Raw genomic sequence first — 23,558 nt, 5'->3', positions numbered from 1 at the left:
AGGGACTGAGACAGATTTTTAAAAATGCTTTAAACTTACATTCCAGTGAGCTCTTTTCTTCTTCCAAGGATCGAAATTAAAATGGAGCATAAATTGTAAAAAAAAAAAAACAAAAAAAAAACAACCTACCAGACACTTTTCTGGTACCTGGCACAGGGCTTTTGCCACCTCTGTTGTTGTCCTTAATCTGAAAGACAGATCTCATTACCCCTATTTCATAAACAGAGGCACTAACCCTCAGGAGAGGGTAAGAGGATTGCCTGTGTTCATAGAGTTGAACTTGCACAATAGCATTTTGACCAAGGTCCTGGTTTATAAGTCCATGTTCTTTCTCTTCCCCATGTCCCTGGCATACCCTGGCAATGACACAGTAATCCCCTGTTGTCTGAGCACTAACTTGGGACCGGGGACCACTTGACACTCAGATTAAACAGCATGGCCAAAGCCCAGAGCTCATAAGAGCAGACTGTACACCCACATTTTCCTGACCCAAAGCCTTTCATTCTTCCTAGACCATGAATTTTATCCATTTACTTATTTTTTTCCATAGAAAAGTCTCCAGGAACTAAGTATGTTTTGGAAGCAAGTCTCTTTTGGAAACTTAAAGAAGGGAGCATGAAGGAAAGCTTTGGGAAGGATCGGAGGGATGGGAGACAGGAAGCTGAATCCCGTGGAGGGCATTGTACCTGCTGAAGTCCTCGCGTCAGCTCAGCAGCTCGGGACCAAGCTGAGGTCAGGACACAGGCCTGAGACTTCCACTTGTGCTGTTCCCAGATGGGGTTCAGAGTCACCTTGTACTCGTGATCCCTCTCTTATGAACAGACCTTTGAAAGAGAAGTCATTGGTAGACTCAAGAGGACCTGGTATACTTTCTGTGTTCTGGGTCGTCCCACCGTCCATTATACTTCCAGCACCTTTGTACATTAGAGTGAGGTAGAGTTTAATGATTTTTCAATGTAGGCAGTGAAACCATCATTTTATAGTGGTTGCAGTGATGATCAAAGTTGAGACAAGCATTTTTCTTTTCTGTCTTACCTAACATGCCCTAACAGGGTGGCTTCTTAGAAAGCTGGAAAAAACAAAAACACGGGAAAGCAAGTCCTTGCCCTTTCCACACCCTTTCTTTTCTCTCTGACAGATTGTAGAGGCTGAATTCATAGCATTCCTGTCCTTTCTCCACTGTTCTCTGACTCGTACCTTCTGGTTTACTAAGGAATTTTCCTATAAATTTTCCTAAATTCTCTTTAAAGCCAGGTGATGTGGCCGTTCCCCTCTCTTTTCACACCACCACCGTTGTATAAAAGAAGGAAATGAGCCAGAAGGTCGTGGGTTATAATTACTTAACCAAATATGGCCCTGTGTTGGATGGTGACCTTCGTGCTGGTTTGCTTGGTGACCTAGTAGCACTCTTTGTCTTCTTTTGAGAGCCTGTAGATGTGACAGAACAATACTAAGAGGCAGGTCACACAGAGCTTGAAATGAGGGCATTGCTGCAGTCGTGGTTCCCCAGTTAGGTGAAGTGTTTTTTCTTGACCTTTCTCGAAAAAAACAAAAAGCACATTCCTGCCATGTGCACGTGTTGCAGGGTAGGGGGATGTAGGCTTTTTTAGCAAGTTACCACGCATCTGTGACCGATGACGGGTTGCATCCCAACAAGCCTGTCATAAGTTGAAAACGGTGTTAAGTCAAAAAAGCATTTGATACACCTGTGAACATCAGAGTTTAGCCTAGCCTAGTGCTTAGAACACTTACTTTAGCCCCCAACTGGGCAAAATCATCTGACACAAAGCCTGTTTTCTAATAAAGTGTTGAATATCCCATATGATACATTGAATGCTGTACCGAAAGTGAAAAACAGAATGAAAACAAACAAACAAAAAAACCGGAATGGTTGTCAGTATATCAGTTATTGATCTTCGTGATCACGAGGCTGCCTGGGGCCGTGGCCCCTGCCCTGCATCATGAGAGAAGATTGTATGTACCACGTATCACTGGCCCGGGAAGAGATCCAAATTCAAAATCCAAAGTACAGTCTCTACTGAATGCATATCGCTTTCACGGCATCATCAAGTCGAAAATTCCTAGGTGGAACCATCGGAAATTGGGGGCCCTCTGTAGATCTCGAACAGGGAGATCTGTTGGAGGTGGTGGATGTGTTTATTACCTTGTTTGTGGTGATGGTACCAAGGTGTATGCATATGTCCGAACTCATCCAGTTGTATATATTAAAGATGCGTGACTTTTTTTTTTTATATGAAGTATATCTCAGTTAACTTGAAAAATAAATTGCTGTGTCAGTATGAGAATTCCTTTGACCTCCCACCAGCGTGTGCCGATCTAAAGGGATGCATGGGATGCTGCAAAGCTGTCTTCCACAGGAAGTATGTCTGGTGGTCCTGGAACACTGGGGGGTGGTCCTAGGGACCTCTTGCTTCCACCTTCTCTGTGGAAGGTGTGGCGGTCCAGGTTATGTTACATAACTGTCCACACGGTACTGTCCTAGGACTCCAAAATCATAGACCCGGCACTTCTCTGGTCCCTCCATGTCACCATCCCAGAAACCAAGGCTTAGACCTTAACACATGGCCGTGAAAAACACCAGTGAACAGATGTCAGTCTTTGTATCACACACCCGCATGCACAACACTTTCTCCAGAATCCTCTGTTCCAGGCACGAGTCAAAGAGGCTTGGAATCTAACCTCCAAGAAAATATCATCATTGTTTTACAAAACTGCGTTCAATATGGAGTTTGGGGATTTGAAACAGGGATTTGACAGGCATTTGAAAATGGCCAGTACATAGCTTCTCCCACAAAAGAGACCACCACCAGACCCAGGCTATGGACAGGAAAGACCTTCTTGTTTCAGGCTCCTGGGATCAGTGGTTCTCCCTAGCTCTTCTCATCCTTGTTTTTTCTTTAATGTTTATTTATTTTGAGAGAGCGAGAGCATGCATGCACAAGAGAGGAGGGGCAGAGAAAAAAGGGGAGAGAGAGAATTTCAAGCAGGCCCCATGCTATCAGTGCAGAACCCTATGCGGGGCTTGATCTCACAAACCATGAGATTATGACCTGAGCTGAAATCAAGAGTTGGACGCTTAACTGACTACCCAGCTCTTCTGCTCTTGGCATGGAAAGTCTCTCATAGTCTCTGTCAGCACTACCAAATCTACGACAAAATCTCTGGGTGGGATCATAAGCTGTAAGTCCCCAAACCTTCTAAACAAGTCTGAAGAGGTGGGGTCTCAGAGCTGCTGTACTCCCCGCTCCTTTCCCATGAGTGCCTTTGGGGGGCCCAAGCAGAATGCAGCCTTCTATGGAAACATCCCACCTGTACGCTAAACATTCTGAGTCCCCCAGTGGGCCCGGGTCTGGCCTAGAGTCCACGCGGTGGCCCAGGGCTACTGCTGACTACCACCTGCCCACACCGTGGCCTGCATAGTATTCCACACAGGAAGGGCAGAGAGCCAAGGGCTCCGGGCAGGGAACCACTACAGTGGATTCAAAAATTAGGATCTCCCTTACTTCCAGAGGGCAGTCAAGCTCAAATCCAACCCGTCAGCTTGTCACTGTTATTGCTGGTCAAGTTCAACTCTCTGAGAGACCGAGAAGACAAGTGTCATTTCACAGCGAGATGCGGGTTGGGCCACCGCAGTCCTGGACCTGGCAGGTGGATACAGCCACCTCCCACTCAGTGAGCGCTGGGCCATCCAGGTTTCCATTCAAACCTTGCTTTTGTTACCATCTTGCTCATTAACACAGCCACAAATCGCTCCCCTTAAACGGTGATGTTCTATGGTCTGATTTAGTCATGAAGTTTTTATTTAACTTCCTAGAGCCAGTACTGTTCCCAAAGAAAACTTTTGCAATGTTACAATAAAAGTCGACAGGCAGAAATCTAAAACTCAGGCTGCATTTTTGTTCTCTACACTGAAGCACATCAGTGACACGAGGAGGTGGAAGCAAGAGGTCCCTAGGGCCATCCCCCACCCCCCGACAGTGTTCCAGGACCACCAGACATGCTTCCTGCAGAAGACAGCTTTGCAGCGTCCCACGCACCCCTTTAGATCGGCACACGCTGGTGGGAGGTCAAAGGAATTCTCATACTGACACGGCAATTTATTTTTCAAGTTAACTGAGATATACTTCATATAAAAAAAAAATCACGCATATTTAATATGTACAATTGGATGAGTTCGGACATATGCATACGCCTTGGTACCATCAGCACAAGAAGAAGTATTCAAGGTGTGTGAGACACCACAGGCCCCCCTCCAGCTCCAACTGGCAGTAAACAGTCACTCATCTCCCATGTGCCTCTCACCTCTAGCAGATTCCCCCCAGCTACAAGCTGCCCATGCTGCTGGCTTTTGTTGGCTGGGTGGGCCAGGCATGGAGCAGGGGCTGGTAACGTGATAGGTGCTTGGGGACGAGTGGAGACAGGTGTGCCTTGGCCTCTGCCTCACCACTTTTCCTTCCAGAAGCACACGGGCCTCAGGGAACTCTGGGTCAGTGCCTGCTGGCTTCACAAGGGAGCCACCAACCTGGAGGGGTGGATGGGGTGGGGCATCTCATGGGGGAAGCTCCCCAGAGATTCAGGTTTGCTGACGGAGGGGAAGATCATTTGTGCAGATGTTTTCATCCCAAACCTGCCTCGACCTCACAGAGCCACTTTGAAAATCACAGACCCCAGGCCCAGGCCCTAGCTCCGGGGATTCGATGCGGGGAAGCCTGGAGTTTTTTTGCTTGATTTTAAAACTTCGCAAGTCCTTCTCATCAGCCAATTTGGAAACTTCTAACGTGAACCCTGGATTTTGTTTTCGCACTGGGGAGATGAAGGGCTAGTTTGGGATTAAGAGCATAGGCTAAAGGCAAGAAAAGAGAGTCAAGGTGCGTATCAAAATGCAGTGTTCCTGTTTCCTAGATGGGGCTCCGTTGCTTTTGTGCCAGGGTCACCTCCTCTGTGCTCTGGGCCACTTGGTAACGTGCATTTTTCTTGAAGGGTCACTAGGATGCTCAGGCTTGACTCTAGACCAACCTGGAGTGAGCTAAAGGGGCCTGGGAGGCTGGATGTTTGCATCAATCGTCCTGCAATGGACCTTCTACTTTGAAGGCCTCCAGTTGAAAATTGTCATGTATTCACACTGTAGGTGATTCATGAAACTTAAAAAAAAAAAAAAAAAAAAAAATCCATTCCATGACTGATTATAGTGTTTCTTGGCAATTCTAATTTTATGGTTACAGTGAGCTAACCCTCAAGGGAGACTGGTCTTATATACAGAAATCTAACAAAATATAATGAAGAAACAGGAAGCCACACAGGGTGCATTGGTGCTTTAGAACATCCCAGAAATAGGAGCGCTAATCCTCTCTCTCCATATCTTATGTTCTCAATTTTGGAGATTTCAGCATGAGGGATGGTGGTTCCGGCAGAATGTGGCTCGGGGTCAGTGGAGAAATCACACAGCAGAGCCTCTATTATTTTGTATGAAAGGGAAATAATTTATTTTCTGCTAGGGACTTTTTACAGAGCCCTTATTTTTGCCCATGAGGGACAATATCTGGGTTTACCTGCAGAACACAGGAGAGGTGTGAAACAGAACTTTATAAAAGGTAACGTACCCAAAGTCACTTTTTGCTCTCAGTGATGTCACACACTGAAGACCGTAGGATGCATTCGGTTCCAGACCCATACCCTCTAGCTTCAGGATCAAAGTCCCTTAGGTCTTAGTGTCCTAGTGACCGGGATTGGAGCTCCTCGTACCACAAGATCCCAATGGATGGGCTGATGAACCGGATGATTGCATTAGGTCCTTTGTGACTCTAGAATTGGGCATGAAAATCTATGTCCCTTAGAGGCTGACCGCATGAGGCCCAGTCCTGTCTCCTCAGATGTTTTGCTTGCAGGATGGATGATGTTTGTGGGGAAGCTTGTCATTTTGATGGTCTCAGTAATGGAAAACTCAAAGAGGCTGCTGTATAGAGTACCTGATGACTTGGGCTTTTTTTTTTTTTCTTGCAAAAAATAGAACTGAATAAAGCAGAAATTGCTTATTCTCAAATTAGAGCCCAATTTCAAATGGGTTACTTGGTATAGGGTTCTGAACTCTTTGCACAGTTATAGGACCCCTGGGTTTGGGCCATTCCTAACTCATCCCTACAGTACCCCTCCATTTTAGCACAAAAACGGCCAAGTAAATGTCCTGTGTTCTCAGGAGCTTCTCTCTCTCCCGTCATATCCTGGAACACTTTAGAGATAGTTTATATGCATGTATGTATGTATGTACATGTATATGTGTATGCGTATGTGTTGACAATAAAAGGATGGAAAAATCTATACCGTGTAAACATTAAGCATTATCAAATGAAAGGCAGGAATGGCTATATTAATATCAAAGTACACTTCAGAGTATGGAAAATCACCGGGTATGGAGGATCCTATCCAGGAGAGCACAGTACATTTAGTTGTCCTGTGTCCTAAGGCTGTGACCACCCCTGAGACTTCCTTGGTTTGGGTGACCTGGACAACACTTGTCAGGTGTTCCTCGGTTGGGATTTAGCTGGTAGTTATTCTCATTGTTAGGCTGGAGTTATGGGTTTTTTGGAGGATGACCATAGGGGTAAAGTGGCATTTTTCATCACATACTACCCAGGGTATGTGCTGTCCATCTGCCTTATTAATGTGCCCTTGGCCTTAACCAGCTGGCAGAGGCTGCCTGTTAGGGTTCTCCACTCTAGAGTTCCTCCTTGTGGCCTTCTCAGGCTGTCTTCCTTGGGAGGAGGTCTGAGTGCAGCCCCCACGTAAGTGAGCAGGTTAAGCTCCCGATCCTTGAGAAGGAGGAGCTACATGATTTATTTGGAATTCCTCCGGTGACGTTTGTCTTTTCTCTCCCACTTATTTATTTACTCAACTTTCCATTCCCTTGCTGCTTCTTTTTTTTTTTTTTTTTTTTTTTTTTTTTTTTTTGTAATTTCTATGCTGAATGTGGGGCTTGAACTCACAACCTGAGATTGAGTTGCTCACTCTCCTGACTGTGCCAACCAGGCACCCTCATTCCCTTACTTTTTGAAGCTCATTTCACTATATACATAGGTAAGCCTAAACAACGGTGTTTTGTTGGCTGGTTTCAGGGCTTTCTGAAAATGGAACCGTGTAGGGTCCTTTGCCTCTTTTCCCTACTCATCATGGTGTCTGGGAGTCATCAAAGTGATTTGGGGCGGCTTGCTTCTGTTTCACTGCCGTACGGTACCGAGTCGTGTGACCGTGCACGCCTTTCTCCCTTCTCCCCTTGTTTGGATGCTCTGTTTCTCTTCTTTAATGTCATAAGCAGTGCTGCTGTGAGCACTGCTGGGCAGGTGCCCCGACACACATGAGCCACTTTCTCTACCACCCACGACTCGGAGTGGAATTACCGCCTTGCACGGTGTGCCACGTTCAGCTTAAAGGAAAATACCAAACTGTCTTCCAAAGCGGTTACTCCATTTCGGTTTCTCCAGCAGAATGTGAGGGTTCCTGTTGCTCCACAGCCTTCCGAACACCTGTATCCTCAACCTTGTGCATTTTTAATCCATCTGGAGTCAAATGGCATCTTACTTACTACGATCACAAATTATGAATGCAGTGGAGCTCTTTGTATATGTGCTCCCCGTGTGCGCTGCCCGTCTGTGCAATGACCGTGTCCTTTGCTTTCAGTCAAGCTGTTGATCTTTTTCTTGGACTTTTTATGTATTCTAAATACCAGTCCTTTGTCATTATGTGTGGTGCTTATGGCGGTTTCTTTACAAGTGTATTTCATCATGTTTCAATCTGTGAAAGTCGAGAATTCCTTCTCAATCGAGAATCCAGACGTTCTTTTATTGTGCCAGCAATGGATAACCACTAGTTACAAACTTTAATGCTTTCACGTAAAAGGGCATCTTGCATTCTTCTGGCTCTGCTGAGAGGGCCACATCCATTTTGTGTCGTTTCAGTGTTTTCAGTGTTCAACTGCCTATTTTGAGATAGGGGGTTGAGAAGGAGACATACAAAGGTTTTCAATGCTGGAATTGTATTAACAGTGCTTCAGTTGCCTTGGCCAGGTGTGTAATCTGGTTTTGGGCTGTGCGTTCTCCGACGCTTCGTGGGCTTGCCGAGACTCAAATCTTTCATTCTCTGTTGCTGCACGAATCAGTTGCTAGAAAGAGCTGGAAGATTTACTCCTCATTATTGATCGGCATTTCATGAATATGTATGTCTATCCCATGTACTTTTATCCTTCTGCTCAAAGTAGCTGAATAGTATGAAATTTAAATTTTTAATTGGAAATCTTCTGTGACCTCCGTCATGAGTCAAGAGCTCTTATTATGTAGAAGAACAATGGCCGTCTCAAAAAGTGAGATCGTTTTAGATGAAGCACCTTAAGTTTGAATGCAACTGCAAACCAGGCCTTCAGGATAGGACACAACAGCCTTTCAGTGTCTCCTACCCATGGGTGGATTCTTCTGCTGGAGGCCGTCAACAGCCACTGATAAAAGAGCATCCGTGGGCCATCCATCAATTCACCCCTTCAGATGCTTGCTGGGTACATGCATAGGCTCAGGCCCTCTTCAAGTGCTCTGTTTACAAGGACACAAAGTCCTTGTCCTCAAGGAATTACATTCTGTGGGAGAAAATAGACAATCAATAAAGACACGCCTGAAGTTCTGGCAAGTGGGTTGGAAACAAGAAAACAGAGCGAGGGGATGGAGAGAATACAGCAGTTGTTTTAGATAAGGTGGGGCAGACTGGGAGTGCCTGGGTGGCTCAGTCGGTTAAACCTCCAACTCCTGATTTCGGCTCAGGTCATGATCTCACAGTTTGCAGTTGGTGAGTTCGAGCCCCGCATCAGGCTGTGTGCGGACAGCATGGAACTGGCTTGGGATTCTGTTTCCCTCTCTCTCTGCCCCTCCCTCACTTTCTGTCTCTCTCTCTCCATATAAATAAAAATAAACTTTAAAAAAAGAAAAAAAGGTGGGACAGACTGGAGTTGGCTGAGAGTTGAATTTAATCGGGGATGGGATACGAAGGAGAGAAGGCTTGGAGCAAGGAAGGTGACATTTGGACAGAGGTTTGAGCAAAGCAAGGGGACAAAGAGTCTGCAGCTATTGGGGGAACAGCATTGCAGGCGGCTACAGTGCAAAGACCCCAAGGCAAGAGTTCACCTGGTTGTTCTGAGGAACAGCGAAGCGTGAGGGACAGGAGGATAGGAGCATGGAGAAAACAAGCCCAAGGTCAAGTTATTTGAGGCCTTCCTGAAGGCTTTGAATTCTGTTGTAACGTGACAGGAAGCTGTAGTAAGATCTGCGCAAAGGAGTGACCCAGATCCCTGCCCTCGTACATATACTTGTCTTGCAAAGCCAGTGTTAGGGAAACAGGCTGGGGATGGGGCAGGGGACGGTGGAGGGTGAACCCAGAGAGACCAGTGAGGAGAAAGTCACACAGTCAGGAGAAGAGGGGGCTGCTGGCTTGGAGCAGGGCGGTGGAGGGGGCGAGTCAATGTCAGTGGATTCGAGACATTGTTTGGGGGTGAGCCCGCAGGCTCTGTCAAATCGGGTGGGTGGTGCTGGAGACGAGGCTGGAATGGCTCCAAGGTTTTTGGCTTGATGAACAACTGGATGAAGGGTTTGTCATTTGCTCAGAAGGGAACACCGGTGGGAGACACAGGAGGGTTTTGTTGTTGTTGACTTGATTCGTTTTATTTTGTTTCTGGTGGGGAGAATGAAGAGTTGTTTTAAGGCGTGTACAGCGGGAGGGCCACATTAGACATCCAGGTGGACGCATCCAGTGGTGACTTGGGTGGAGTAGTCTGGCGATTCGGGTGAGAGCAGGGGTGGAGACAGTTTTGGAAGTGACACGCATCGCAATGGCACTCAGAAGCAGGAGGACGGGCGGAGTCATCCGGGCCGCAGGCAGATGGAATAGGGGCTCCCAGACAGCCTGGTTGCTCCTGCATCTCTGTCACAAACAACATAGGAGCCAGAGGGGAGACTGAGAAGGGGGAATCAGGGAGGGGAGAAGCAGGGCTGTGTGATTGCCCAGAAGCCAAGTGAGGGACGCACTCAAGAGGGGCTGATGGACACTGTCAGCTGTCAGCGTGCCGGTGAGGGAATCCAGAAATGAGAGGAGTATTCGTGGCACAGTAGAGCAGATTCCTCCAGGGGCAGAGGGGTGGCATCCAGTGCACAGAGAAGGGCCGAGCTCAGAAGGGCACCCAGATGCTCGTGCCAGGAACAAAAGGGACAGTGGCCTGTTCATAGGCACAGGTACATGGGTGGAGGCAAGCAAAGTCATTCATCAACCGAGACTGGGGGTGGAGGCTGGGCACGTGAGCGGAGGGAGGAGGATCTGAAACAGACCCCTCACAGACGGAGAGAGGAGTCACTTGGGACACAGAGTAAGCTGCCAGGTGGCACTGAAGGCTTGCTCGGGCCGGTGATCAGAAATATAAAAATGGGACTGGTCAGCGGGTTGTGAGTGCCTCTGGGGCCATATTCGGCTGCCCTGGGGCAGGTATGGAGTAGGCGCTACCAGAGTCTTCTAGATGGTTCCTTGGTACTTGTGGCGGCCATGTCAGACTCCTGATTTATGGCACCTGAGATCTCTTGAGCGGCTCTTGGCATATGTCACCAACTTTTGGCTCACCTAGGTCAGGAGTAAAAATAATCATGCTTGCGGTAGCATGAAGTAGGCACCGCAGGCTGTAGGTGGGATCAGGGAGGCCTGTGTGGCGAGGAGAGGGGATGGGACCCAGCCAAGGCTGGTGGGAGAAGGTGACTGCGTCTGTGGAGGGGGTGGGGGTAATCAGCAAGGCAGACAAAGTGAGAACTATGTTAGGAACCAGTGAGAGGTATTCGTTAACAGCACTGCTCAGCAGAAGAGAAGGCTAGTCAAAGCCAGACGGCAGTAGTCCCGCAGAATGGCTTCTTTGCTTTCTTCGACAGTACTGTGACCCAGGAACTGGGCTAGAGGCAGCACAGGAGAACGCTCATGTGGAAAATGCACACGAGGTGGGATGTAGAGACTGATTTTACTATAACATCAGCCATGTTGATTCTGAGACTGGGGCAGGAGATCTACAGGATGAGCCTGGTGTATGTTATGATGCTAGAAAGTAAGGATGTGTTCTGAATGCTCAGAACACACGCATTCATACATACACGCAAACTCACAACGATGGTGGAATGTCAAAGGAACACAGGAGCCGACTGAAATCAGAGTGCCCAACAGCCCAAGTTAGAACAGTTGGAGCAACAACATAAGTAATATTGGAATGTAGCCCAAGGTACAAAATAAATATCTAGAAGTTTCCACTGATACAGATAAATGAATAAATTTTAAAACCAGGAAAGAGAGAAAGATTTCCTGTGTGGAATACCAAATAACTTGTGGAGACACTCTTCCTCAGGAAGGTGGAGCACAGATCCCCACCCTTGGGTGGGCGGTGCTTAGAGGTGTCCTTCCAGAAAGCTCTGTATGGAGAAGAGGCAGAGTGACTCAGAAGTGGGAAACCCTGACAGACACACCTCAGCCGGCCGTCGCCGTCAACATCGACAGGATGAGTCAGTGGGTAGCATCTACCCTTGATACCCATGTGATGAAAATGGCATCTCCCCTCTGTGCTCTTCCTCCCAAAGCCATAACACAACTCTGCTGAGGAGAAACCAGACATATCCCAGCTGAGGACCTTCTACAAATTACAAAGACCTGGCGACTGTCCCTCAAAACTGGAAAGGTCATCAAGACGAGCCAAGTCTGAGAAATTGTCACAGCCAAGAGGAGCCTAAGGAGACATGAGGACTGACTGTGATGTGGTCTTCCCAGTGGAATCGCGGATTTTAAAAAAGGACTTAGGCAAAACCCAAGGGCATCCGCATAAAATATGAACTCTAGATAATAACGCATCAGTATTGGTTTATTAATTGCCCAAATGTACCATTCTAATGTAAGATGTTAATAAGGGGGGGAACTAAAACTATTCTGAAAAATAAAAAAATAATAATTTTTTTTATTTCAAAAAATCAGGCACAGGTGATAGAAATTCTTATTTTCTCCTTCTGTTTTCTTGAATGACGGGAAAGACTTCCGTAAAACAATGATATGTTTGGAATAAATATCTGCATTTATCTTTACAAAAGCATTTGTAGGGGTATCTGTGTAGTGAGTAAACCCAGAGTAGCCAGGTATCCCCTCGTGTACTAGGTCCCTGACCTGGGCCAGGCTCCATCCTGAGCATGATGGGTGAAGGTCCCCATCCCCAGGGCTAGATACAGAGGGGCTTTCTGTAATTTTTTTCTCGCCATTAAGCAGGAAAATTGAAAACCTGGAATATTGAGGAATGTAGGCATAAACCATGGATATCTGAAGACCTAAAATGATTTGGGCAGCTTAATTACATTTGGACACTGTAAGAACTTGATAATATGGACTGTTTTTAAAATCACTGTGCTTCTTGTTTTAGTCTTGTGTGGTTTTAGAATTAGGCAGAGGATTATGAATAATAAAGTGGTAAGGAAGAAGGTCAGGTATTGATTAGTGTAGCTGAATTCATTAGTAAGAACCAAGGAAGCTCCTGGCATTTACGTTATGATATATTTATGAAATAGATATTTAAGTTATAACAGTTACAATTACTTTTGTGGGGAAAAAAATAGCAAAGCCCAATAAACTCTTAGAAATGGTGACCGATGGCTATTTGTCTACTTTGAGAGCAGTGGGTGTGCATCGTGAAAACACTTCACACTCTCGTGGCATTGGAAAGGAGGGCCAAATTTTGCCAGAGATCAGTGTCCATTTTCACAGACGAGCGTTTTTCTTTTCTTCTTTTTTTAGTTTCAGCTTTATTGAGGTATAACTGGCTAATAAAATTGGAAGGTACTTAAAGTGTACATCATGGTGCCATCATTTTCCATATATGTTGTGAAAGGATTCCCCCCACCTAGATGTTAATTAAAACATCCATCACCTCACATATTTCGTTCTTTTTTTGGTGAGAACATTTAAGTTCTCTCTTAGCCAATTTCACTTATGCAACACAGTGTTACCAACTGTAGTCACTGTGCTCTACGGGAGATGTCAGACCTTATTCATCTTAGAGCTATACAAGCTTATATCCTTTTTACCTAAACCTAATCCTCCCTGTTTCTTCCACCTTCCCAGCTACTGGCAACCACTTTCTGGCTCTACTTCTACAAGTTTACCTTTTGGGGGGGTGGTATTTTTCCATTGCTCTCCTTTGTCTCTTCACCCCGTTACTGTGATGTCTTCCAGGTCGATGGAAGACCGTGTTGGTTCCAAGTCCATGTGTTTTACAGTTAATGCTGTATAATGAAATTGGCTTGTTACGTTGACAGTGAGTCTCCAAAATGGCGGTACTTGGGCTAAATTAACGTTCATAACCTTCTTCTCAGTGTGCTGAATGTCTAAGACGCTCATGAAGAAACTGACAGAGGTTAGCAAAGGTTAGCAAAATGGATACTCTCAGGGCCTGAGTGGTAAATTATGTATAAAAAGAGTAAAAAAGAAAAATAGCATTTCCCAGTTTCTGTTGCAGCAACAGAACTCCCAATTCTATTTCTTTTGTCAAATTTCCTAGGCACTAATGACTCATATTGACTTATTAGTCTAGTGTTTGGAATTCTGGTTGTGTCAGGGATTTCACATAGTAAAATTAGTTGCTTGGTGACAAACTTCTGCAAACTCACATTTGAAGATATTTTTGTTAATATGGCTCAGTTTGGGAGATGATCTGATCCTGAGAGTAAGGATAAATTAGCAGTATTCACTTAAAAAGAAAAAAAAGACGGCGATGGGGTATAGCAGAAAATCCGAGCTTTATTATAAAGTATAAAACTTTCTTTTTCTTGAGAATTGCCATCCACTAATAAATCCTGTTCAGGATCCAGTAAAAAGAAAGTTCGCTTAAGAAATTATTTGTGCCTCGCATCCAGTATGATGGCTGCTATCAAAAACAAAACAAAGGGGCGCCTGGGTGGCGCAGTCGGTTAAGCGTCCGACTTCAGCCAGGTCACGATCTCGTGGTCTGGGAGTTTGAGCCCCGCGTCAGGCTCTGGGCTGATGGCTCGGAGCCTGGAGCCAGTTTCCGATTCTGTGTCTCCCTCTCTCTCTGCCCCTCCCCCGTTCATGCTCTGTCTCTCTCTGTCCCAAAAATAAATAAACGTTGAAAAAAAAAAATTAAAAAAACAAAAACAAAAACAAAATTGGGGCACCTGGGTAGCTCAGTTGGTTAAGCATCTGACTTCAGCTCAGGTCACGATCTTGCGGTTGGTGAGTTTGAGCCCCGTGTCTGGCTCTGTGCTGACAGCTCAGAGCCTGGAGCCTGCTTCGGATTCTGTGCCTTCCTCTCTCTCTGCCCCTCCCTGGCTCATACTCTGTCTCTGTCTCTCTCAAAAATAAGTAAACATTAAAAACAACAGCAACAAAACAAAAAAAAAACAACAAAATAACAAACATTGGTGAGGATGTGGAGAAATTGGAACTCTTGTTCACTGCTGGTGGGAATGTAAAATGGTACAGCCATTACAGAAGATAGTTTGGAGGTTCCTCAAAAAATAAAAATGGAATGATCACATGACCCCATCCACTTTGGGATATATGCCCCAAAGAATGAAAAGCTGAGTCTCAAAGAAATAGTCGCACGTTCACATTCATAGCAGTGCTACTCATAATAATCCAGAGGTGGAAATAAGCCATATGTCCATCGATGGATGGGTGGATGGATAAACAAAATGCGGTATAATACCTATGGTGAAATATTTTTTAGGCTTACAAAGGAGGGAAATTCTGACACCTGCCATAAGGTAGAGGAACCTTGAGGACTTTATACTGAGTGAAATAAGCCAGACACAAAAGGACAGACGCTGTATGATCCCACTTACGTGAGGTCCCTAGAATCGTCACAATCATAGAGCTAGAAGGTGGAGTGGTGGTTGCCAGGGGAGGGGGATGGGAAATTAGTGCATAATGGCAACCTGGTTGCAGTCTGAGAAGATGAAAAAGCTCTGGAGATCGAGGCTGAACGATGTAAATGTACTTAATGCCACTGGACCTGTACACTTAAAATTAGTAGAAATGGTTAAATTTCATGTTATGTGTGTTTTGCCACAGTTTAAAAAATAAATCGTATGGCATATTGTGTGCTTGAGCTTCTACTAATACTGTAATCAGTCTTTAAAAAGGTGATAAATGCCGCTCTGGGTCAATGAGGCTAGGTCCAGTGGGCAGGTGGAAATGCCGGTGTGATGCCGAGCCGCCCGCGGAGACATAGACACCAGGGAGCAAGAGCCCTGGAACCATCAGTGCAAAGTGAGCTCGCTTGCAGAGCCCCAGGGGTTGGGGAGGGGCCAGGAGCACCAGGAAGCAGCAGGCAGCAGCGGAGGAGGAAAAAAAGCCAGCCACCTTCCATCTTGGATGTTTAGGAATCTCTTTTCACTGGTTCCCTTCAGTAACATCAACAAATGCTTTATGTTTTGGAAATAACTTGGCTACACTTACTTGCCTATAAAATGTATTGTGGTTAAGTGCCATGGACACGTGACAATTCTCTCTTGGCTGAATACAAGCAGATATCATTCAGATTAGCCACAGCAGGAGCCGGGTGCACCCAAGATCTGTTGGGACCTCCTTGTAAAACTTCCAGCATAGGATTGATGGTGCTCTGGCATTACAATTTGATGACACTACCTTAGAGCACTGGTCTTACGGTTATTTTAAATTCCCTCATGCCACTCTTTTTAAATGGCGCTGTCATAATCTAGGGCAACGTGTTTTTTGAATCCCTGTAAACAAGCTACATTCGAGTCTACTGAGTCTTGTGATTTGGCATCTCATGATGTAGGGGGAACCAGAATGTCTAACGATTATCCGGCATGGACCAGGTAGTGGGTACTTCCTGTGGATCATTTGATTTCAGCCTCACAGAAGCTCCGACCCCATCTTCAAACACAGCAATGGAGGTCAGAGAAGTTAGGCAACTTCCCCCACGGTCACCTGCCGGGTTGGTGCTGAAACTGGATTTTAAACCCAGCCTTCCCCAACTGGAGAGAAACAATCACAAAGGAAACCTTCACACATACAAAGATGTAGAGACTTTACAGGCTTTGACTGTCATCCAATACAATTAGGAAACAAATCCTAAAAAAGACCCTCTCCAAAATAAGCCATGGAGTGAAAGCCACCAGGCTCTTACTGCCTTGGAAGTCTGTGCCCTGTCCTGTTCAGCCACGCTTAGCAGGAGCAGCTGCAGGGAGGTGGCCATCTGCTTGGGGTGACAACAGTATATACCCATGGGCCTGCTCCTGCACCATGGGAGGAACTGAACTCTTCAACTTTGTGTTTTGGAATCGGGAAACTTCCCTTGCAGCTGGTCTAGCCTTCCTCTACCCCTGCTCCAATAGGATATTAAAAAGCCAACAAGGCCTTCCCAGATCACACCTGGAAGACTGGGAGCTACTGTCTCTTTCTCTCATCTCATTCTCATTTACCAGTCCATCAAAAAGAAATTGAAATTCGTGTCTTGCTTCTTCGTATCCGCCTTGCCCTAGGGATTTCTTTCTTCAGCCATGCTGCAAAATTCTACCGGGGAACACTCCCGGGTCGTAGAGGATCATGGATATAAAGCCTGAGCTTTGTGATGAGACCGTTCTAGGCACTTGGAATCCCCATGCAGGCCCTTTATAGCTTTGTGGATTTGGACAAGCTATTTAATTATGCTCCAGGTTTATCGTTCCTTGCCTATATCTGTAGATAACTTGAGTTTCCGAAGGTTGTCGTAAACATTTGATGAGCTAGCACATCTGAAACAGTGCCGTGCGTGTACAGGGTGAATGTCGTTGCTCGGGTACACCCGTGCACCCCTTAGCCACTCCGTTGGCATCCTGTACTGGCACCCCTCCACCTCTGTGGAAAAACAGTGTGGCGAGCCTAGCGCTATTGTTTATTTTCTCTTTTACATGTAGTGTATTTTTGTGCCTTAGGGAAGTAGTAAGACCTTGACTCTTGTCACGGCTTAATTAACTTACTGAGAGTTGGAACGGCCACCGGATTCCATATTGTGTCCTACTTAAAGTTGAAGTGTATTAGCTGTAATTAGTGATCCTGCTTGTAAAAAGCCACCAACTGGTCTTTCTGTTCCCCCACAGGATACCACAGGTTTCTGCCAACTCCTGTCAAATTAGTGGGCATCTGGCAAGTCTTACTTACAGCACAATTTGAAACTTTAGTAAGGAAGTTATAAGGTATTTCACTTGTTTCTGGTACTGCTTCTTTGGGTAGATCTCCTTAATATGAATGTACTGTTTAAAAATATTTGCCGATACACACCGAGGGAGGAAAACATTGTAATAAATGAGGGAATACATAGAAGGTATTGCCTTTTTGGACTGACCTTGCTAAGGTCACTATGTGGGCTTTCCTTTTTTTTTTTTTTTTTTAGATATTTGTTTGTTTGTTTCTTTCTTTTTAGAGAGAGAGGGAGAGAGAGAATCCCAAGCAGTCTCCAAACTGTCAACGTGGGGCCTGAACTCACACACCGTGAGATCATGACCTGAGCCAAAACCAGGAGTTGGACTTTTCACTGACTGAGCCACCCAAGCGTCCCTGCATGGGTTTTTCTGTTGGCTGCTAAAGCAACTCACCACAAACTCGGTGGCTTAAGACAGCCCAAATTTTATCCTCTTAACAGTTCTGGAGGTCAGAAGTCCAAAAACCCAGGCTCACAAGGCTAAAATCAGGGTTTCCACAAGGCTGCATTCCTTCTGGGGGGCTCTAGAGGAGAATCTGTTCCTTGTCTTGCCCCCTACTTTCTAGAGGTATCCTTATCTCTTGGCTAGTCATACCTTCCTGTCTTCAAATGAACCACATTTCTGACCCTTCTGCCTCCCTCTCCTGCTGATACAAGGACCTTCGAGATTGCGTTGGACCCACCTGGCTAATCCAGGATAATCTCCCCCTCTCAAAATGAGCTGATGAGCAACCTTAATTACCCTCTGCCATGCAATCTAATACATTCACAGGTTTGCAGGCATTTGGATGCAGACACCTTTGGTGGCGGGGGAGGGGGTGTGGGGGCTATTATCCTTCTTCCCTCATCAGCCAAAAGCCTATATTTGAGTGAGTTTCCATACTCATTTCTTGACTGCATTGAAGGAATGAAATATTACAAAGGAAAAAAAGTCGTTTAGAACCACAGTGAAATAGATCATTTTATTCAAGTAATTTAGACTATATGTTGAAAAATCAAGGTAGGGAGGGCAACAATTTTTTTCCTGTAGTCTTTTCTTTCAAGATTACTCTCTAAACCAATTATTTGCTCACAGACACATATACTTTGATATGTCTATATCCACAAGTGCATGTATGTATTTTTCTGAAACTCCAAGTTAATATTCTGGGGGTAAAAAGTTAACACCTTTTTGGTCTATTTAGCTGTCTGCATATTTTGACTTAAGTTCAAGAAATCCTATTCGTCCATGTCAGGTTTATATTGCAAAGTGGGACTGGCAGTTTCTTAGAGCTCTGCGACCCTGGTGTTTTCTGCAGTGGGCTAAATTGCTTTGTTGGTAGAAGGGTAAATGAAGCACATGTCTGGTAACCTTGAATCATCAGTCTACCTTATCCTTGAGCTTCCCATCAAACCAGGCGGCTAAAGCCTAAACAGCCACTGTCACACAATGAGGTCTCCCAGACAATAAATACAAAAACAGGTAACCTCAGGTGGTGCGATTCGGAAGAAGCAATGTTGTCCACTCAGTGACCTCTGGAGAGGCGAGGCTGGACAGTGATACTGCCTTAGATGGGGAGGCCAGGGGAGGTGTCTCTGAAAAGGAACTCCATGTGCCTAGGGCTTAAATCACAAGAGAACAGACACTGGGGTCTGTCTTGCTCAGCAAGGAACCCTGGTGCTTTGGAAGGCTGTCTGTTGCATAGTAAGTGCTTAGTAAATCCTGACTGAATGAAGGAAAGGGTCACTAGAACGTAGTCCCCCCTTACCTTTGTACAGTGTGCTGCAGTATACAGAGGGATTTAATTAGGACTGTAATTCTCATTCTTTTTTTTTTTTTTTTTTTTGAAGTATAATTGACATACAATGTTATGTTAGTTTCAGGGATACAACGTATTGATTCGACAGTTCCGTACATTAATTACCCAGGGCTCAACCACGAGTAAGAGTAGTCACCATCTGTCACCATAAAACAGTCTTAGAATATTATTGACTATATTTCTATGCTGTCCTTATCCATGACTTGTTTATTTTATCATTGAAAGTTTGCACTGCTTAATCCCCTTAATCTATTTTGTCCATTCCCCCGCTGACCTCCTCTCTGGCAACCACCAGTTTTATCTCCGTATTCATGAGTCTGCTTTTTGGTTTGTTTGTTTTGTTTTATAGAGTCCACACACACGTGAAATCATACGGTATTTGTCTTTCCCTGTCTGACTTATTTCACTTAGCATAATAATCCCTAAGTCCATCCAGGTTGTTACAAATGGCAGGATCTCATCCTTTTTTATGGCTGAGTGATAGTCTGTTGTATATAAATTCACCTCTTCTTTATCCTGTAGCTCTTGTTCTGGAGTCTTTTTTTTTTTTTTAATGTTTATTATTTTTGAGAGAGAGAGAGAGAGGGAGACACAGAATCCGAAGCAGGCTCCAGGCTCCGAGCTGACAGCACAGAGCTGGATACGGGGCTCGAACTCACGGACTGTGAGATCGTGACCTGAGCCAAAGTGGGACACTTAACCGGCTGAGCCACCCAGGCACCCCATGAGTCTTTCCTGTGCTGGGCAGTGTGCTTAGGGCTTTCTTCAAGAGCTCCCAAGTGAGGTGCTGTTATTATCCCATGTGATACGAGAGGCAGCTAGGCTAATATGGCATCGCAGGACTCCAATCGATGTCCATACGACACCAAGCCTCACTCTCTTAAACGCTACATTATCATGCTTCTCCTGCGCATGGAAAGCATCTTATGAGGCTAGGCAAATATTGTTATTTCCATTTTACAGAATAAGCTAGTCTAAGGTGGGCCTACGAATGGTTTAGCTAAGCTTAGAATCCTTGGCCCTTGACTCGCGTCTTCTATTTGCCATTATGACTGAGTGGTTCAGCTTGGTCCCAGAGACCTCTTCGGAAACAGCTATGGTCATTTTGGGGTGTTTTAGGAACAGGGGCTGTTTTGAGGAGTACATAACCCAGCCGTAACCCAGCAAGATGCAGTTAACAGGATCATTTTTAAAAAGAAAATAGGGTCCTGGAATAGGATCGGCGTTATTTTAGGAATTAGTGAAAAGTTTTGAGCCAAGAAAGTTTTTATAGCTATTCTAGGCTTTTTCTTTTCTTTTTTTTTTTTTCTTTAATCTTCTCCCACCTAAAACTTGAAACAGCAGCTTCCCATTTGTTAGATTCTCTGAGGGTTTCTTTTATTCAGTATGACAGGAGATTCTTGCTAAGCTCTATTCTAGAGCGGCCACCTGACATTTAAGATAGGATCTGGCTATATAATAGCAAATATGTGGCTCTCATTTCTGTTGGCTGGACCTGCATGATAACTTAATTAGCTATAGTTAACAAAGGCAAAAATGAGATTTTTCTGAACTGCCTAAGCTGGAGTGATAAACGTGCTTTAGTCTTTGGATCTCACCTCTGTGATTCATAGACTAAATCTAAATACTACCTCTGACCGAACAATCAGCAGTCAGAGTGTACTTTTTCAGACTTCCTTCTGTTCAGGCTTTTCCATATTAGAAAATTAAGTCAGCGTGTACGTCCAGTTTTATTATGGAATAATCTTGATTTAACTCCGTCTCTTCCTATTCCAATATGTCCTACATGCTGTAGCAACTTACCCTTAACTGAAACTAACATGCTTCTCTTGGACCCCTGATAAAAAGGGGTGGATTCTGAACTCCTGGCCAGTATGCAGTTTCCTCTAGAATGGGCCTCCAGCTGGCCTTTTCAACCTGTGTTGGCAAAGAGAAAGGAGATCAAACATCTCTTGGGATACAGGGTGATGTGCAGGGTGAGGGAAGGGTACTGAACTCCACGTTGAAATGGCTTAAAAAAAAAAAAAAAACAAAAAACAGAAGACACCCAAAGGAACACTGTGTGCTATTGGTGGGAATGCAAACTGGTGTAGCCACTGTGGAAAGCAGTATGGAGGTTCCTCAAAAAGTTAAAATTAGAACTACCCTATGATCCAGCAATCACACTGCTGGCTATTTATCCAAAGAGTACAAAAATACTAATTCAGAGGGATACATGCACTCCTATGTTTATAGCAGCATTACTTACAATAGCCAAACTGTGGAAGCAGCCCAAGTGCCCATCGATTGATGAAGAGATAAAGAGGTGGTGTATATATATGTGTGTGTATATATATATATATATACACACACACACATATACATATATATATACACACACACACACACACACACACATACATACATACATACAGTGGACTATTTCTCAGAAAAAAACGAATGAAATCTTGCCATTTGCAATGACATGGATGACGCTAGAGAGTATTATGCTAAGGGAAATTAAGTCAGAGAAAGACAAATACCATATGATTTCACAAACAAGGGAAAAGAGAGAGAAACTAAGAAACAGACTCTTAACTATAGAGAAGAAACAGATGGTTGCCAGAGGGGAGGTGGGTGGGAATGGTTGAAATAGGTGATGGGGATGAAGGAGGGCACTTGTGATGAGCACCAGGTGATGGAAGTGTTGAATCGTGATATTGTACACCTGAAACTAATATAATCCTGTGTGTTAGCTATACTGGAATTAAAAACTTAAAAAAAAATCCAGAAATATATATTGTTTACTTTTTATTGTAAATGACTTTTTGGAGTCATTTATTCTTAATTCTTCTGCTTAGTAATGTACTCCTACCCTCTAGTTCTTGTTTGCTCATTTCAGGCCTGGAGAGCCCCCCTCTGACTCCACTGCCCCCCCCAAATCCTACCCATCTTCCAAGACTGAAATCAGTCTCCTTTTCCTTTTCCCCACCTCCCAGTTATCTGTCCTTTGTCTCAGCTGCTGCCATGTAACTGGTTCAGCATCAACTCCTTCCATGGACCCTGCCTTTACTGCCTTTTTGGGTGGGTGCTCTTTTTTCCACTGGGACTGCTGTTGATTGGCTGACATTCAGAAACCCTGGAGTGAGGTGGTTGTTGATTGGTGGAGTCCACTGGGGTGAAGGAGATGTGATTGGCTAGCCCTCTGAAGCACCAGGGTAAAGCTCCTGTTGATTGGCAGACTTCACTCCAGTGAGGCAGTTATTGATTGACTGGCCTTGTGAAATTTTTATATTGATACAAGCTGGCATGAATCAATTAGAATAGGTTTGAAACCAATCAAGTGAATAGGTTCCTTGCTCTGACCAAGGAACAAACCAGTCATTTCCTAGGTGCCAGAGGAACTTCTTATTGTCACCTGACCTGGAATCCTAGATTTCCTGGGTTGAATTAAGCCTGTGGAAATACACACTACACATTAGACCCTCACCCAGCCACCCACCCCAGAAGTGGATGCATGAGCACAGATTTGGTTGTTGACAGACCTGGGCTCAAATCCTGATTCTGTAATTCAGCACCTCACTTAATCCCTGTGATCCTCAGTCTCCTAAAGAATAACACCTCCCTGAAAGGTGGGGGTTCTGGAGATTAAACAAGTTGATGTGTGTCAGGTACTCATCACACCCTTAGAGTTCTCATTACAACCCCACAGGTCTAATGACCCAAGGAAAGCATCCTGAGGGGTCATTTTGTGACTCAGTTCCCTCTTAGTTGTTTTTTCCCTCCTAAGGCCTGTCAGAAAGATTAACTGTAAAAACCTGATGCTCAGACCTCACTCCTCAAGATTCTGATATAATTGATCTGTGGTAGAGCCCAGGCACCATGTTTGTTTGAGCTCCCACAGGATGTTCAGTGTGCATGGAATCATACCCTGCCCAGCCAGCTCCTTACTTAACTACTCTTCATACAGTGAAATCACACAGGAAATTAATAGATGGCTTTGATTGGTCTTACGTGATGGGCTCGTCATGTTAGAAACTCTCTTGAAAACTGTGTAATTAAGAAACAAAGCTGGTATTCAAATGGAATAGTCTCTGAGCCCCATTCCTATTTTTGCTCTCATTATTATTAGAAAAAGAAAAACTGCCTTTATGATTTTGAAAATTCTAACCCTGACAGAAAGGTCAGGATGGAGAGAGAGACACAGTATGGAGGGGAGATTTTCCAAAAGTGTATAACCAAGTGGTCTAGAGTTTGGAAATGAACATTGTGTACACTTGGATGTTGCATATATTATGCATAAGGTTTATTAAATATTTCCTCCTTCCCGAAAGGTTTGATGTCTCTAAATTTGGAAGTTAATTCAAGAAACAGGAGAACATGTTTTATTTATAAGTTTCTTTAGCATCTAGTAAAAAAGTGTCATGTCATTTAAAAATGGTATTCATGCTTCTGTGGAGTCAAGTGCGTTGGTTCCCTCTGTAATCCTGAAGTCATCCCTCTAA

General features: G+C 44.7%; 1 protein-coding gene across 3 annotated transcripts in view; it reads left to right on the top strand.

The window, feature by feature from the left end:
- NCK2 (NCK adaptor protein 2) overlaps positions 1–23,558 on the top strand; it is a 154,430-nt gene that overhangs the window by 86,181 nt on the left and 44,691 nt on the right. The window contains exon 3 of one of the 3 annotated variants that reach the window (XM_043603041.1): positions 17,175–17,270. The exons of the other annotated variants lie outside the window; for them this stretch is intronic. The gene's annotated coding sequence lies outside the window, so the exon portion shown is untranslated. The remainder of the gene's footprint in view (positions 1–17,174; positions 17,271–23,558) is intronic. 3 annotated transcript variants of the gene reach the window in all.

Source organism: Prionailurus bengalensis, chromosome A3, assembly GCF_016509475.1.
Source record: "Prionailurus bengalensis isolate Pbe53 chromosome A3, Fcat_Pben_1.1_paternal_pri, whole genome shotgun sequence".
Taxonomy (NCBI): Eukaryota; Metazoa; Chordata; class Mammalia; order Carnivora; family Felidae; genus Prionailurus; species Prionailurus bengalensis.
This window is presented reverse-complemented; position numbering and strand designations above follow the sequence as displayed.